At 38.1% G+C, this 14,430-nt stretch overlaps 1 protein-coding gene across 31 annotated transcripts in view; it reads right to left on the bottom strand.

Annotated features, from left to right (window-relative positions):
* Positions 1 to 14,430, bottom strand: part of FHIT (fragile histidine triad diadenosine triphosphatase) — a 1,441,601-nt gene that overhangs the window by 164,971 nt on the left and 1,262,200 nt on the right. The window contains exon 9 of one of the 31 annotated variants that reach the window (XR_014823438.1): positions 3,833 to 4,683. The exons of the other annotated variants lie outside the window; for them this stretch is intronic. The gene's annotated coding sequence lies outside the window, so the exon portion shown is untranslated. Of the gene's footprint in view, positions 1 to 3,832; positions 4,684 to 14,430 lie in introns of those variants that run through there. 31 annotated transcript variants of the gene reach the window in all.

Here is a 14,430-nt window from a genome sequence, read left to right on the forward strand (position 1 = left end):
AAACTTTTTCTGTAAATATGCAGAAAGTAAATAATTTAGGCTTTGCAGACCATATGTAAACAAATGAGCATGGCTGTGCTTCAATAAAATTTTATTTACAAATCCAGGCTATGGGCCTACCCGCCCTTGTTTGCCAACCCCTAAGCTAGGAAACATGAAGGTAGAGCAGGGGCTCAGCTGGAGACATTGCACCTGCTCTTCACCATCATCTATTATGAGAACAGGGATAACAGAAGACGGTGCCTACTGGATTCATATTTTTGTGCAGCCCCAATGCTCTAAGGTAGATGCCTCGACAGTGATAGTATTTAAGCAACCCTCGATGGCTCCAGTCCCACACTAGACCCAGGCCTGAGGATGGTGAGTCTCTGCCCTTTTCCCAGTGAATGGTTCTTCCCAGCAACTATGCAGGCTGGAGAAGAGAGCAAATGAGACGATAGGGCCTTTCAACCATAGGATATATGAGCATCCTGACTAAATCAAAGTCAGCTGATGATACAAATGCAGAACTGAGGAAGTTGCCACACAAGGATGCTGAAATTTATACACTCGTGCAAAACCGAATGACTTTCCTCTCCTTGTACCTTCTTTGACTCTCTCTGGATACCACCTCCACATCACCTCGCACTAAGCCATCCTCTTGGCTCATTCTTTATGTACCAAGCATATACCAAGACTAGAGGTGGCTTCTGCCTTAAGCCAAATAGTCTGTGCAATCCTTTCTTGATGTGATAATCCTGAGGTCAGTTGTTTTTCTTTCAATGGTGTGACCAACATAATTCAAAGAAGCAAAAATTTACTTCCTGTTTTGTCTGCTAACCTAATCCCTCACTGTCCTTAAGCTTTTGGTGTTGTTCTCATTTAGCCTGTTTTCCTTTATAGTATTAAGTCTGATGATTTCTACAATATCTTTCAAACACTACTATATAATATGTGTTTTATTGTCATATTTACTCTTTATTGTTTTACTTTTCAAGTGAAATGGTGAAGAATATAAGGCTAGGTACACTTCTGGGAGATGTCCCTGGATCAGAGCCAAAGCCAGAGTTTTGGCCCTAGTCTGTTCTTACCATCTATGGAACCCTGGGCAAATGAGTGAACATCTTTGTTCACTACAAAATAAAAGTAAGTATGCTAATCCCAGACAGACAATGCAAAGATTAGCGTTAAGTATGAAGATTCTTCTTACAACTCAATAATAAAAAGACATAACTGATTTAAAAATGGGTATGGGATCCAAACAGACATATCACCAAGGAAGTCATATAAATGGCTGATAAGCATGTGCAAAGATACTCAATGCCATTAGCCATCCGGGATGGCTAATCCAATCAGAACTACAATGAGATACCACTTCACACTCATGAGGCTGACTATAATCAAAAAGTTAGAAAATAACAAGTGTTGATGAGGATATGAAGAATTTAGAATTTTCATATACCACTGGTAAGGATATAAATGGGATAGATGCTTTAGAAAATACTCTGGCATTACTTCAAAAGGTTAAACATAGTTACCATAGGACCCAGCAATTCTGCTCCTAGGCACATACCCAAGAGAAATGAAAACATATGTTCACACAAACACTTATCCATGAATAGCAGCATTTACATCAGCATTATCCATATGCATTATTCATAAAGTGTTAAGCATAAAAAGTAAAAACAACCCAAATGGCCACCAATTGATGAACGGGTAAACAAAATTTGTACAGTCATACCATGGAATATTATTTGACAAAAAAAAAGGGGGGGAAAACAAATGAAGTACTGATTCATGCTGCATGATGTAGGAACCTTGTAAAAGAGATGCTAAGTGAAAGAAGGCAGTCACAGAGGACCATGAAATGTATGGTGCCATTTATGTGAAATGTTAATACCAGATAATTTATAAAGACAGAAAATAGATTAGCATTTGCCAGGGGCTGAGGGAAGGAGGGCATGGGAAGTGACTGCTATTGGGCATGGGGTTTATTTGGGGGGTGATAAAATGTTTGCTAGTTAAATAGTGATGACTACACATTATTTAAATACACAAAAACCATTGAATTATATGTTTTAATTTATATGGTATTTTAATTATATCCAAATAAGGCTATCATTTAAAAAATATAGAATGTTTCCATGCTAATATCTGGCCCAAAGCAAGAACTAAAAATATTCACTATTATTTTCATTAACCCACCTGCACATCAGTGTCTCCATTTTTAAAAATGCAGTAGATTGTTCTGGAGGCTTTCAACTCTTTTATTCTGAGTCTCTAAGTGCTTAAACTTATGCATAATGAGATCTATAAAAGGAAGATTCCTGTGGACTGGAATAGTCAGGAAATCCCTTTTGAAGGCTGGACAGGGAAGGGTGGAGGCAAGAGCTTATGGAATTACAGTAAGCGGCAATCTGAAAGGACAAAAGTGGGAATGGTTTGGTTCCCTACTGGACTCATGAAGAGGCCAATTTGATTAAACAAATTGTTTATGATGTAGGGGTGAGCTGGAGGAAGAGCCAATGTTCAATTTCAAAGGGTCTTGAGAGCATATGCCAAGAAATTTGGGCTTGCCTCACCATTGGAATGTTAGGATTTGAATTTATGGAGAAACAACCTGTTAGTTTATGTGATATTAGTAGGGGTGGCTGGCACAGAGTTTGGAGGTACCAGTTGCTGAAGTCCTAAAAAAGGGGCTAAAAATGAGAACATAAAACAAACAGTACAAAATAATGTCTCCTTCATCATCATAAAGGTGACAGATCAAGAAGGAAGTTCCTTCTTCCTTCCTCAATCCCTAACAAAATTAACACTAACAACCACAAAATGATGTGAAAAACAGGGGAAATTTATCAGCAACGTCTAAATAGGGAATCAAGGGCAAACCACGCCACAGGACTCAAGAGGCCACTAATAAGAAAAAGAAAGGTAGGAAGGCACCAAGAATGGGAGGGGGGAAGGGAAAGAAAGAGATAGAAGACAGTTGTGGTCTGCTTTGTAGTTGTATCAAAATCTCCCACACCAACCTTCACAAAGAGATTGGGGAAAGAATATAAATTGAGATTTCTCTCTAATTAATAGGTTCCCAAAGGATGGAGACAGACACCCCTACCCCTGAATGTGGCTGTTCACCTTGGAGACTGGGCTGCAGACATGGGTACAGCAGCGGGCGGTGGCACAAGATCTACACCTTTTCCTGGAATGTGGAGGCTCAAGCTGAGCAGCAAGAAACAATGGCCTACAGAAACAACAGCTGGCATAGATTAACCACCTACAAGGATTAACTACCCTTTGTCTACCCCTCCCTTGATCTTCCCTTCGTCCTCCTTTATTGTTCCTGCCACAAGTTCCCTCTGTGAACTCTAGCCATGGATTCCTTTATAAGCCTAGCATTTCCTCACAGTTGGGGCTGGTGCCCTCTTGAGCTCAGCCCATTCCCCTCTTAATGCCTTAATAAATCTCTCTTGCTTTACCAATTTGGCCTTGCGTGTTCCTCCCTCAGCAAACCTAACACTAATGTCACCTACAATCAAGAGGTAAGTAACCTGAGAACATGATTTGGGAGAAAGTCCCAGAAAAACCATGGAGGGTGGAATTCTAGAACTTCTGCCCAGTCAAAATTAGGAAGAACTATGAGAGGTGTTTGGCAGAAAAAACTGACAGAATTTGGTGAACAACAGTATACAGAGGATGAAATTCAAGAATGAGCTAGAGATGCCTCAAGTTTTCTGAACTGGATTATTTAGAATAGAAGTGACAAGAATAATGATGGGCGGAAGAGGGGAACCATTTATGGGAAAGGGGGATAAATTCTATTTTTAGATGCTTGAAGTTTGAGCATGTTATTTCCTTTTTTCTTTTTTAGAATTCTTTTTTTATATTACTCCATGAATTTATTACATTTATAGTTGTACAATGATCATCACAACCCAATTTTATAGCATTTCTATCCATTCTTGATGTTAAACATCTGAATCAAACTAGCCTAGAGCCTTCCAAACAGTAAATATTTTAGGAATGAGCTGACTGCATATAAAATGCTAATTGAAGATTAAAAAAATGATGGCACCTGTTAATTCAGGTTTTTTTAAAAAAAAAACCAAAGTTTTTTCAACCATTCTGAAGTCAACCAGCTCCACAACTCTTTAAATTTTTCAAATTTAAAACTGTCTTTTAGATATTGTAGAGACACAGTCTGAGTCATCTTGCACTTAAAAAAGCATATTAGAGAATTTTAAAAACTCAATCTGTAACTTCACCGACAGGACAAAAAAAAAAAAAATCCAATTCTTACAACTTATTTAAAGACTATTTAACACTTCAAGAAGATTTATGATAGGTACATTTCAAGATAATTGTTTCCTATATCTAGATGCTATTATATAATCCCCAGACATCAGAAATCAAGTCAATCCACAAATAAACTTAAAAGTGAAAATATGATTGCATCGTGGAACTGGGTAACATTTTCTGGAAGCTACTGTGCGACTCTGGAACAAGACTTTTCATTAAAAGGAAGGCGGGAGATTCAACCTTCAGAAAGGTTCATTTATGCCCTCCCTAATGAAACTCACTACCCCAAGTGCAAGGGATATTTTCTTCTCAAAAGACTGCACTTTCCTCTTCACATATTCTTTTTTATTTTTAGGGTTGCACCGTTGGCATATGGAGGTTTTCCAGACTTAGGGTCATATTGGGGAGCTACAGCTGCCAGCCTACACCCCAGACACAGAAACCCCAGATCCAAACCATGTCTTCGACCTACACCACAGCTCATGGCAACACTGGATCCTTAACCCACTGAGTGAGGCCAGGGATTGAACCTGCATCCTCATGGATACAAGTCAGATTCATTTCTGCTGAGCCACAATGGGAACTCCTCTCTTCACATATACTGATGCTCTGTGTCTCTGACAGTTGTTGCAAGAGAGAATAACTAAACAGTTTCCAATGAAGAGAGGTGGGTCGTGAGTGGACCCATAAGCCTCAAGGATATGAACACGATTGCTTGATTATGTGTGTGTATATGAGTGTGTGTATAAAACTTCTTGCACAAAATTAGAAAAAAGAATGTCTACATGTGTGTGTGATTGGGTCAACTTGCTGTGCAGCATAAAATTGACAGAACACTATAAATCAGCTATAATGGAAAAAATAAAAATTATTAGAAAAAATTAATCTTACTAATTTCCGAGACATTGAGAATGCACTTCTCTCTGCCTCAAGTTGGATATTATTAACCTGGGACCTAAAAAAAAATCCCAATATTAAATGTACATCTTTAAATAATCCCTGTAAATATTCAGAAATTTTTCATAGCTAAGAACTCCGCAGCTTTTAGCAGCATTCTCAAAGGGGTCTGTTGTCCAAATGGATCAAGACCCCCAGAATTAGAGACAATTAATGTTTATTTACTGAATCTGCATAGACCCAAGTCCACAGTGCTTCTTAGGATTGGTTCCTGGAAGTCCCAGTCACTCAGTGGTAGGGTCACAGCTGTGTCTCAGTTGCCTAAATGATTTCCCCTCCCTATTATTCTCATATCCAACTAATTATTCTCTTAGTATTTCCAGCCATAAAATAAAATCCCAAGAATCAATCTTAGATCAGTCTCGCCTCCTTTCAAAAAATACTACTGTTGTCACTTTGAAAACTGTAAATAACATTCAAGATGATATTTAATTTTAAGTTTACGCCAACAGTTAGTGGAAATGTCTAAGTTTTGAAATAGTAGGGAGCTCGCATTCCATCTGGTATGTTTTCATTTTATCTCCCCTTCTCAGTGAATTTTAAAAGTCAACTGCAGCATCAATATCCTTTCTGCTATGCTAATGTGGCCTCCATGTGGAAATCAAAGGGAAGGGAGTCCTCAGGCAAGTGGTTCTGTCTCGACTGAACTAGTCAGTGTCATAGAATCACAAAGTATCAGAGCCGAAAGTATGCTTAGAGGTGACCTAGATGAGATGAATGCCTCTCAGTTTGAGGACAAGGAAACTGGGCCCCAGACAAAGGAAAGTGACCAAGAGTCTCATTAGCAGTGGATCCAGGACTTGAGCCTCTACGGGAGGGAAGGAAGGTGGTCACTTCCCGCCCTGAACTTGGCCAGCCCTCTATCAGAGCACACTGCCCTGGGGTACTTAGGGTTCCCACACTCTCCATAGTTACTGTTGCTCATTTCTTATCCATATGAGGCAAGTTAATATTTCAAAGTCATCACTGATGTGCCTTTCCCTCTTGACCCTCTCCTGGCTGAGTGGAAATGCATCTACTGGTTAGCAGCAGTCTCCTGACCTCACCAACTGGCTTCTAAATGCAAAAGGCACTGCCCAGTGTGAGAGAAATAATTCATGCAGGAATAAGGAGCCCGAAGAGCTCTGCCCCGCCTGTCCCCAGACTTTAAAAACAGACTTTCAAACTGGAGAAAGAACAGTTAAGCAAGAGAAAGGGAGAAAGTGAACAAGAGAGTAAGCACGCCAGGGCAATCTGCCCTATCCTTTCCCTTACCCCAAACCCTGGGCTGAATTCTGAGGTTTGGTGATATATATATATATATATGTATATATATATATATATATATATATATATATATGTATGTATATATATATGTATATATATGTATATGTATATATATGTATATACACATATGTATATACATATACATATATTTGCTGCTGTGACAAGTTTTCACAAACTTAGTGGCTTTAAACAACACGAAGGGATTATGTTACAGTTCTGGAGGTCACAAGTGTGAAATGGGTCTCAACCAGCTAAAATTAAGGTGTCAGCAGGTCAGTGTTCCTTTCTGGTGGCTCTAGGGGGAAATCTGTTTTCTTCCTTTTCCAGCTCCAAGGGGCTGCCTGCATCCCTTGGCTCATGGCTCACTTCCATCTTCAAGGTCAACCATGACCAGGAGATTCTATCTCATGCTGCATCATGACACCAACTCTTCTCCTTCTCTCTTCCACATTTAAGCAGCCTGTGATTATACTATGTCCACTTGGATAATCCAGCATCATCTTCCTATTTTAAAGTCATCTGATTAAAATTAATGCTATCTGATACCTTAATTCTTCTTTGTCATACAATATATTGACAGGTTCTGGAGATTAGGATGTAGACACTTTGGGGAGGCCCTAATTCTGCCTTCCATGGTGGACTTGCTGGAAATTGTCAGGGAGGAGGAAGTTTCCCTCTACCCTTATAGGTTTTTTGGGCTGGTTTAAGAATTAAATTGACATAAGACAAACTAATGGGAGAAAAATTAAACAAAATCTAATAACATGTATACATGGGAGAGACTCAGGGAAAGTGAGTAACTCGCTCAAATGGGCCAAATCCTCACTTTAAATACCATGCTGAGCTAAAAACAAAAGAAGATACTGGGTGTAAGTGTTTGGGATTTCAAAGGGGAAGAAGGCAATTACATGAAGATGGAAAAGCAAGTGTTTGGTAAACAGATGTTTTCTGCACCAGGCAGTGACAAGGGGACACAGAGTGGACCCTGATCTCCAGGCCCTGACTAGAGTTGCTCCCCCCTGCACGTATGCCATATTCTTTGCAGATATCTGTGGTGATAGCTCTTTTCCAGGAACTGGTCGTATATCTAAATTCTTTAGGCAGCTAAGAGGGAAGTAAAATGAAAGGCATCCTGAGTCTTTGGTTTCTTAAAGACAATTAACCTAAATGAATCCTCTTGCCAAAGAGGCATGTTTTGGGATGGCAAATTTTACTTCCATGAAAAACTTCCCTCTATATTTGGAAATCCCAGAATAGAGTGGGCATATATTCTGCTTTCCCCATCTAGAATTATGATAGTACACAACTATGCAAAGAGAGTGATGAAGGGTTATACTGACATGAGTACCTCCCCAATATCTTGCAGGACACAGGCAAGTGTAAAAGAAGAAAGACATTTTTGTGCCCATGAAAATACTGAAAACCTGGCAAAGGGCACAGAGTAGGTGCCCTTCGTGTACCATGACCAGAGGCCATGTCAGGACCATGGACACCTCAGGGATGCAGGAGACCAGTCATAGTCATCACCAACCATAAAAAGATGATTGCCCTCCTTAAGGGTGTCAGCACAGATCGAGGATACACCCAAGAACCAGGTAAAGTAGATTACTTAAATATCAGGGGCCAAAGAAATGACATAATCCCTGTCTACCTCATGTGACATGCTATTCATAACACCTTAGGGATCAGAAAGCTCAATAGAGGGGTTGTACACCTGAATGGGGCTGAATTACAGGCCTGAACTGACAAAGAAAGCACTGAACTTGCAGAACAAAATCTGACCCTTGGCTAATGAAGTGGTTTGTTATCACAGTCCAAAAGTGAAATGAATTGGGGAGGAGGGGTAAAGAGTATTTAATTTTTGTAGTCAAGTTGGTTACTGTGAAATTAATACTATTGTACTCAAATGAACCTCAGACATGCAAGAGGTGACTTGGTGATGGAAAGGAAACCTGAGACCAGGCAAAATGAATGGGAAACAGAAACCCGCAGAGCATCACATCACATTAGTGTCAATGCTGATTTTAAGGTGTCTTTTCCCCTGCCTCTTGAAGGAGGAGGTTGGGGAAAATGTTATCCTGAAGAATATTTTTTTTCCTAACAAGTCAGAGACTGAAAGACCCCAAGGCCATTTCTCTGGGTATTTCAAATTAAGTGGTAGATCACACACAATTATTTCCCATTATTTCCTTTTCCAAACTAAAAATCAGTGTCTTCATTCTGGTCACCAGTAGTTTCTGCCAACTAGTAAAAGATAACATAGAATGTCTGCTTTCTAAATAATTGCACTTAATGCTTTGTTTATTTTATAAAATTATCATTCATTCATTATATAAAGTTTGGGAGATGCCAAAGAGTACAAGGAAAGAAACATTATGACTCCCCTATCCAGCCACGATTCCTTTTAATTACTAGATGCATATGCTTCCATTCTATTCTTTATTTTAAACCACTCTTTTTTTAATGTTCTTTTTATTAAAGTATAGTTGATTTACAATGTGCCAATTTCTGCTATACAGAAAAATGACTCAGTTTTTATATTATTTTCCACCATGGTCTATCCCAGGAGACTGGATGTAGTTCCCTCTGCTATACAGTAAGATCTTGTTGTGCCTCGGTTTTCTTATTATCTTTTGGAGATAAGCATAACTCACTGCCTCATCTTGCATTTCACTGGATGTATTAACTCACCAGCACCATAACGTCATAATCACACCGTACTCTCACTCCCCATTGGATGGTATAGCACCATTGGATGAAAATCTGTCCTTAACCTCCTTTAAGAAGTCTAATTCCACCTTCAATCAGATCACCAAGAGATGAAACCCCTTCACACTCTTCAAGCTCCTGATTTTGAGATGAAATCTGAAAGAAGAAACCAATCTACTGCCACAAGGAAGGAAGATAAATGGTCAACACATTGTGGGGATGGAAAATGGTTTAAGAAAACAAGTCAGATTGCTTATTTAAGGTTACTTCAGGTTGCTAAAAACTATCTAGCTTCCGTTTTCACATCGACTGATATGGGTAAGATTACTGGAGGAGCCAGCTGGAAGGTCAGACATGGATTTGACCCAAATGTGAAATTCCTCTTCAATAACTCTAAAAGAGTTTTCTAGGAAGAACCAAAATTGTTTTAAAGGCAAAAGAAGATGCTGGAACAAGGCTTCATTTCAGTGCAAAGGGAATATTCTATGAGTTCCTTAGTTACTACTAATGTAAGAAGGATTTCTAACAGGTACTGGTACATCTGGCCTAGAAGATATTTATGGTCCATTGAGAGTTGTAAGCAAGGACGGTTTCTTTCTGAGAAAAAAAAGAAAGGCAGTGATTTCCTTTTAAATATTTTAGTGTGCTATCATGGAATGAATACACTATAAGGAATGCAAAAGTGTTTAAGAGGCTCAGTGCACAAAACCAGCTCTGAAAGGATGACCTTGGGAATTGTAGAAGCTTGGCTACAGTGTGTTGATGACTTCCTTGTGTTAAAAAAAAAAAAATCTAAAAAAGAGTTATAATAAAATACCAACCTAGGGGCTAGTAGGTTATATCTCAAAAGCAAAGAAAATGTCTAACTGTGGAAATTGCCAATTTCCTACATTTTAAGACTTACCTACTTGATTAGCAGTGTTCAGAATCTGTTTAGTGGAAATCTAGGGTGGGGTGTGTGTATGTGTGTAAACATCTCTAAGGTTAAAAAGACATCTGGGAACAGTTCAAAGTCTGACACTAGAAGGCAGAGTCTCTAAGAACATCACTTATCTCATTACCTTTGAGTTGTCCATAAAAGGGAAGATAATATTTTTCATCAGACTAAAGGCTTTGTAGGCAAACAGACTTTAGTATAAACAAGTTTTGTCATGAGCTGGTTATAAGGTAAAGCAAACACCTATCCTCTATATAGTTTAGCTTTAATGTAATGGTATTAATGATACTTATCCAGTAGATTTATGAAGATTAAATTAACATATGCATAGAGCCTAGCACAGAGTCCAGCCTATTGCGGACTTCCACTAAATAAGTTTATCATTATTTTTCACTAATCCTCTCTCTAGGAACAAAGATTAATAATTAGAATTGTTTATTACCATAATCTATTGTTTGTTACCATCAGACCGATGCTATTAGTTTTTTTTAATCCCCATTTAAATATGGGAAACATGAAAGACATTGAGATTTAAATAGCAAGTTCAACATTAAAGAACTATATATAGTTCTTATATATAAAATACATATGAATTACTATATTGACCCAATGTATAAAATTTAGAGCTATGTAGGTATAGCAGCCTTTTCTATATATTTTGATTAGAAAGAAAACATGGCATCTCTCAACTCACTCCTCTAAATCGGGGGGGGGGGTCATTAAAAAAAATCTCTAAAAGAACTGCTTATTACTAAGCTAAAGCATTTGAAAGAGAGAATAAAATCCTAAATCAGAATTTCTTCTTCCTGGAAGAGACTCCTCATTGTGTTTGAATGTCTAGACAGTGTGGACTACATACTTGGGATAGCTTCAAAGTTTAATATGCTCACAAATTACTGAGCTGCTATGTCTCCAAAGACTTCTTATTCATAAGCATGCAAGATAATAGTCACAGGTAATGATACTGAACCCATATGATCTGTCCTTGATGCGTTATTTAGATTTGGAAGATCTCCTGGGTCTCCAGAGAAAGTGGCCCCTGGCCAGTCAGACTCCTCATTCACTCCCACCAATTCCTTAGAGTGCTTCTGCTATGCCCTTAGGACGATGATGTTGATGATAATGATGATGATTTTGAAATTAATAATGACATAACTCATAAAAGCTTATATTTCTGAGAATTAACTGTCCACCAGGTACTGTTTTAGGTCTTTATATGTAACATTTAATTATCACAGCAGCTCCATCAAAACTCCCATTTTACAGATGAGGAAACTGAAAAACAGAAAATGTTCAGCAACTTCTTCAAGGACATGGAGCCAAGAATGAGAGCCCCAGTTGTAACCCTTTGATGGTATTGCCTTAAAAGGACATTTAATGTATTTCTTTTCAGGAGTGAAACAAGAAAGTTCAGCCACTCAAATAATGCTTGATTGGGTCACCCATAGAAAAGTTATGACCTGCAGAAACCATGGTTAAGATGGTGGCTTATCTGTCCTACAAATTTCATGGATTATTTTGAAAGCATCTCTGGTGAAATTAATAGCAAAAGGATAAAAAAATAAATAAAAGAGTAGAGGGATCTATCTGGATGAGGTAATTTCATCTTTAAAACTTCAACAAAGTCTTTATCAAGGATGATGAAACCTAATTCAGTTGTTTGATGACATAATTCCTATGTTATGATTTTTAGACCAGGAACAATAAATTACCATCCTCTGGATTTGAAGGGCCAGAGTGAAAACATTTAGAGGCTTTATATCAAATTACATTTTATGAAAACTAAAGAAGCTAATTAGATTTAATAAATTATAGAACTGCACTATCCAGTTTGGTCAATACTAGCCACATGTACCTGGTCTGAACTGAGATGTGCTGGAAATGTAAAATTCACATGGAATCCCAAGAACTTACATAAAAAGAGGATAGAACTATCTTATTAATAATAGTTTATACTAGTTACATGTTTAAATGATAATATTTGGGTTAAAATTGTATCATGGAAGTTAGTTTCCCCTCTCTCTTTCACTCATTTTAAAGTGGCTACTGAAACATTTTTAATTACATGTGTAACTCACATTATCTTTCCTTTGGTCAGTGCTGCTTTAGAGAACAATGTGCAAAGCACAGACTGGGGTCCCTGGTGATAGTTGTCACCCAGTGATGACAAAAGAACACCCACCCATATTGTGGGTATCCAAGGTGGGGTTCCAAATGTCAGGCTATGTTTCCAGGGCTCCATGTGCCTGAAGCAAGTGACTCAGAGGCCTATTCTTCTCTGCTGGTATGCAACACATGATAGTTTCCAATAATGTGTCCTGCTCCAAACTAAGAGGTAGTGGGATTTACTTATAAAGCCTATCTGAAATAAATTTATCATTCTGTAGTCTAATGAATGACAGATGATAATTGAAAATCAAAATCCATTTCATATGCTTTAGGGATTTAAAATTGCATTCATTTTTATCCCCCCCCAAATTGTTGCTTATTTTGCTTTTCTTCTTTAAAAAAAAAAGAGATCAAGTCAAATGTTTGAAGGCTTTTCTCTTTGAGGCCATGATAATATATATTAATAGAAATGTATCAATGCTTCATTCATATCTTTTTTCTTCTTGCTGTACTTATCCATTTCTGCTCATAGCTTATCCCCCTGCAATTTTTTTTCCTATCTCTATTCCCTACACTCTTAATTCTCTAAGTAAAATTGATTTGGAAGAAATTCTTATGGGAGATCTTGATAGTTTGCCTTAGTGGGTCAGAGGCCCCAAAGTTATCAACAGTTTGGACACCCTTCTTAAGTGACTGTTCATTGATAGCTACGCCAAGAACCTGGATTATAAACCTAAAGACTTTTAAAAAAATATGTAAATGGCCCCAATTCAAGTATTGATGTTAGTTTAGGTTTGGTATAATTAGCAGTGACTGTGAACAGAATTGTGGGAAATAGGCAGGAAGACAGATAGTTATCTTGGCAACAAGGACTTCTTGGAACAGATATTTTCTGCCTTTCCTAGCAAGCACCTCACAGACTTCTGCAGGAATCTGTCTGTTTGGAGAGAGAATTCACTGTGGCAGGCACACAACAAAGCCTTATTTAGGAAATAATGAGGGAGGACCAGGTGGAGAAGTTTGAAAACGGGGTTTTACTTGTACTATAGATGGATTGAAATGTAGTTAACTTTTTCTTGCTCATTTCTCACTAATATGTAGCTGAGCATATTCAAATAAGAGGGCAGAGTACCTCTGGGAAAACACTCAGTGTGGCAGTCCTCGAAGCTGGCTCTGGGACAAACCACAGAGGTGGCATCCTTTACCTTACGGCTCAAGCTGTCCTCTCATTGTCAACTATCCTTCTACCTTTCATGCTTTTTTCCCTCTGAAGTGTCCCTGCCATAGTAGTTTGCTATGCTTGTCAACATTCCACAAGCTATAGACTCTAGCAAATGTCCGTCTGAATTATACCCTCCCTGAATTCTTAACTCTCCTGGGACAAATGGACAGGAATAATATTTAATCAGATAAGCACTACTCTGCTAACTGTGTGCTTCTCTTTTGCAAAGGACATAGAGATTTAACTGGGTAATAACCTGATACAGGTAAGGGTAAACCATATGTCCACCAAGTTCTTTTTATCATTAAAATGAGTATCAAAAGAACATTCTGAGATCCATTCAAAAAGAATTTGTCACAGATCATTAAATCACTACTACTATATATTTATTTGTTGGTTGTATCACATCCAGCTTCTTTGAGTTAAAAATTCTCATGAGTTTAAGAAGAATCACAGTATTCCTAACTTTATTCTTAACAGGCGATAAGAAAGTTTTTCAATCTGAAATTCTCAAACACTGAAAAACTCATCCCTCAGTATGAGAACATCATTGAACTCACAAGGGGGAAAAAAAAAAAGCTAATTAACTCTGTCTCAGTGAAACATTCCTTCCCTTTTGGAGAGTCAACTGGGGACCCATGAACTTTGAGCCCATTGTCAAATGGTGTGTGAAAGAGATCCAAGTTCAACAATATATACTATCAGCAATATAATAGTTCTCTCTAGCCCTGAGGACCAAATGACCTGCATTTTAGCAAATTGATTTTGTCCATGCATTGTGTTAAGCCAAGCAATTGTTTCCCGTGACATGCTTGAACCCACAGTTGCTCTCTCTATGAAATTCATGGCTGAGTTTTTCCAATTGCTGATTGCTCTTCCCATTTGCTATAATAATAGTCACTTCCTTCGTCAGTAATGGGCTTTATAGACAGTGCACAAGCACAACCATTCAATG

Source organism: Sus scrofa, chromosome 13 (genome assembly GCF_054392235.1).
Source record: "Sus scrofa isolate SSC_HxYL_T2T_F1_AM1 chromosome 13, Sscrofa_HxYL_maternal_Yorkshire_Landrace_v2.0, whole genome shotgun sequence".
NCBI classification, from domain to species: Eukaryota; Metazoa; Chordata; class Mammalia; order Artiodactyla; family Suidae; genus Sus; species Sus scrofa.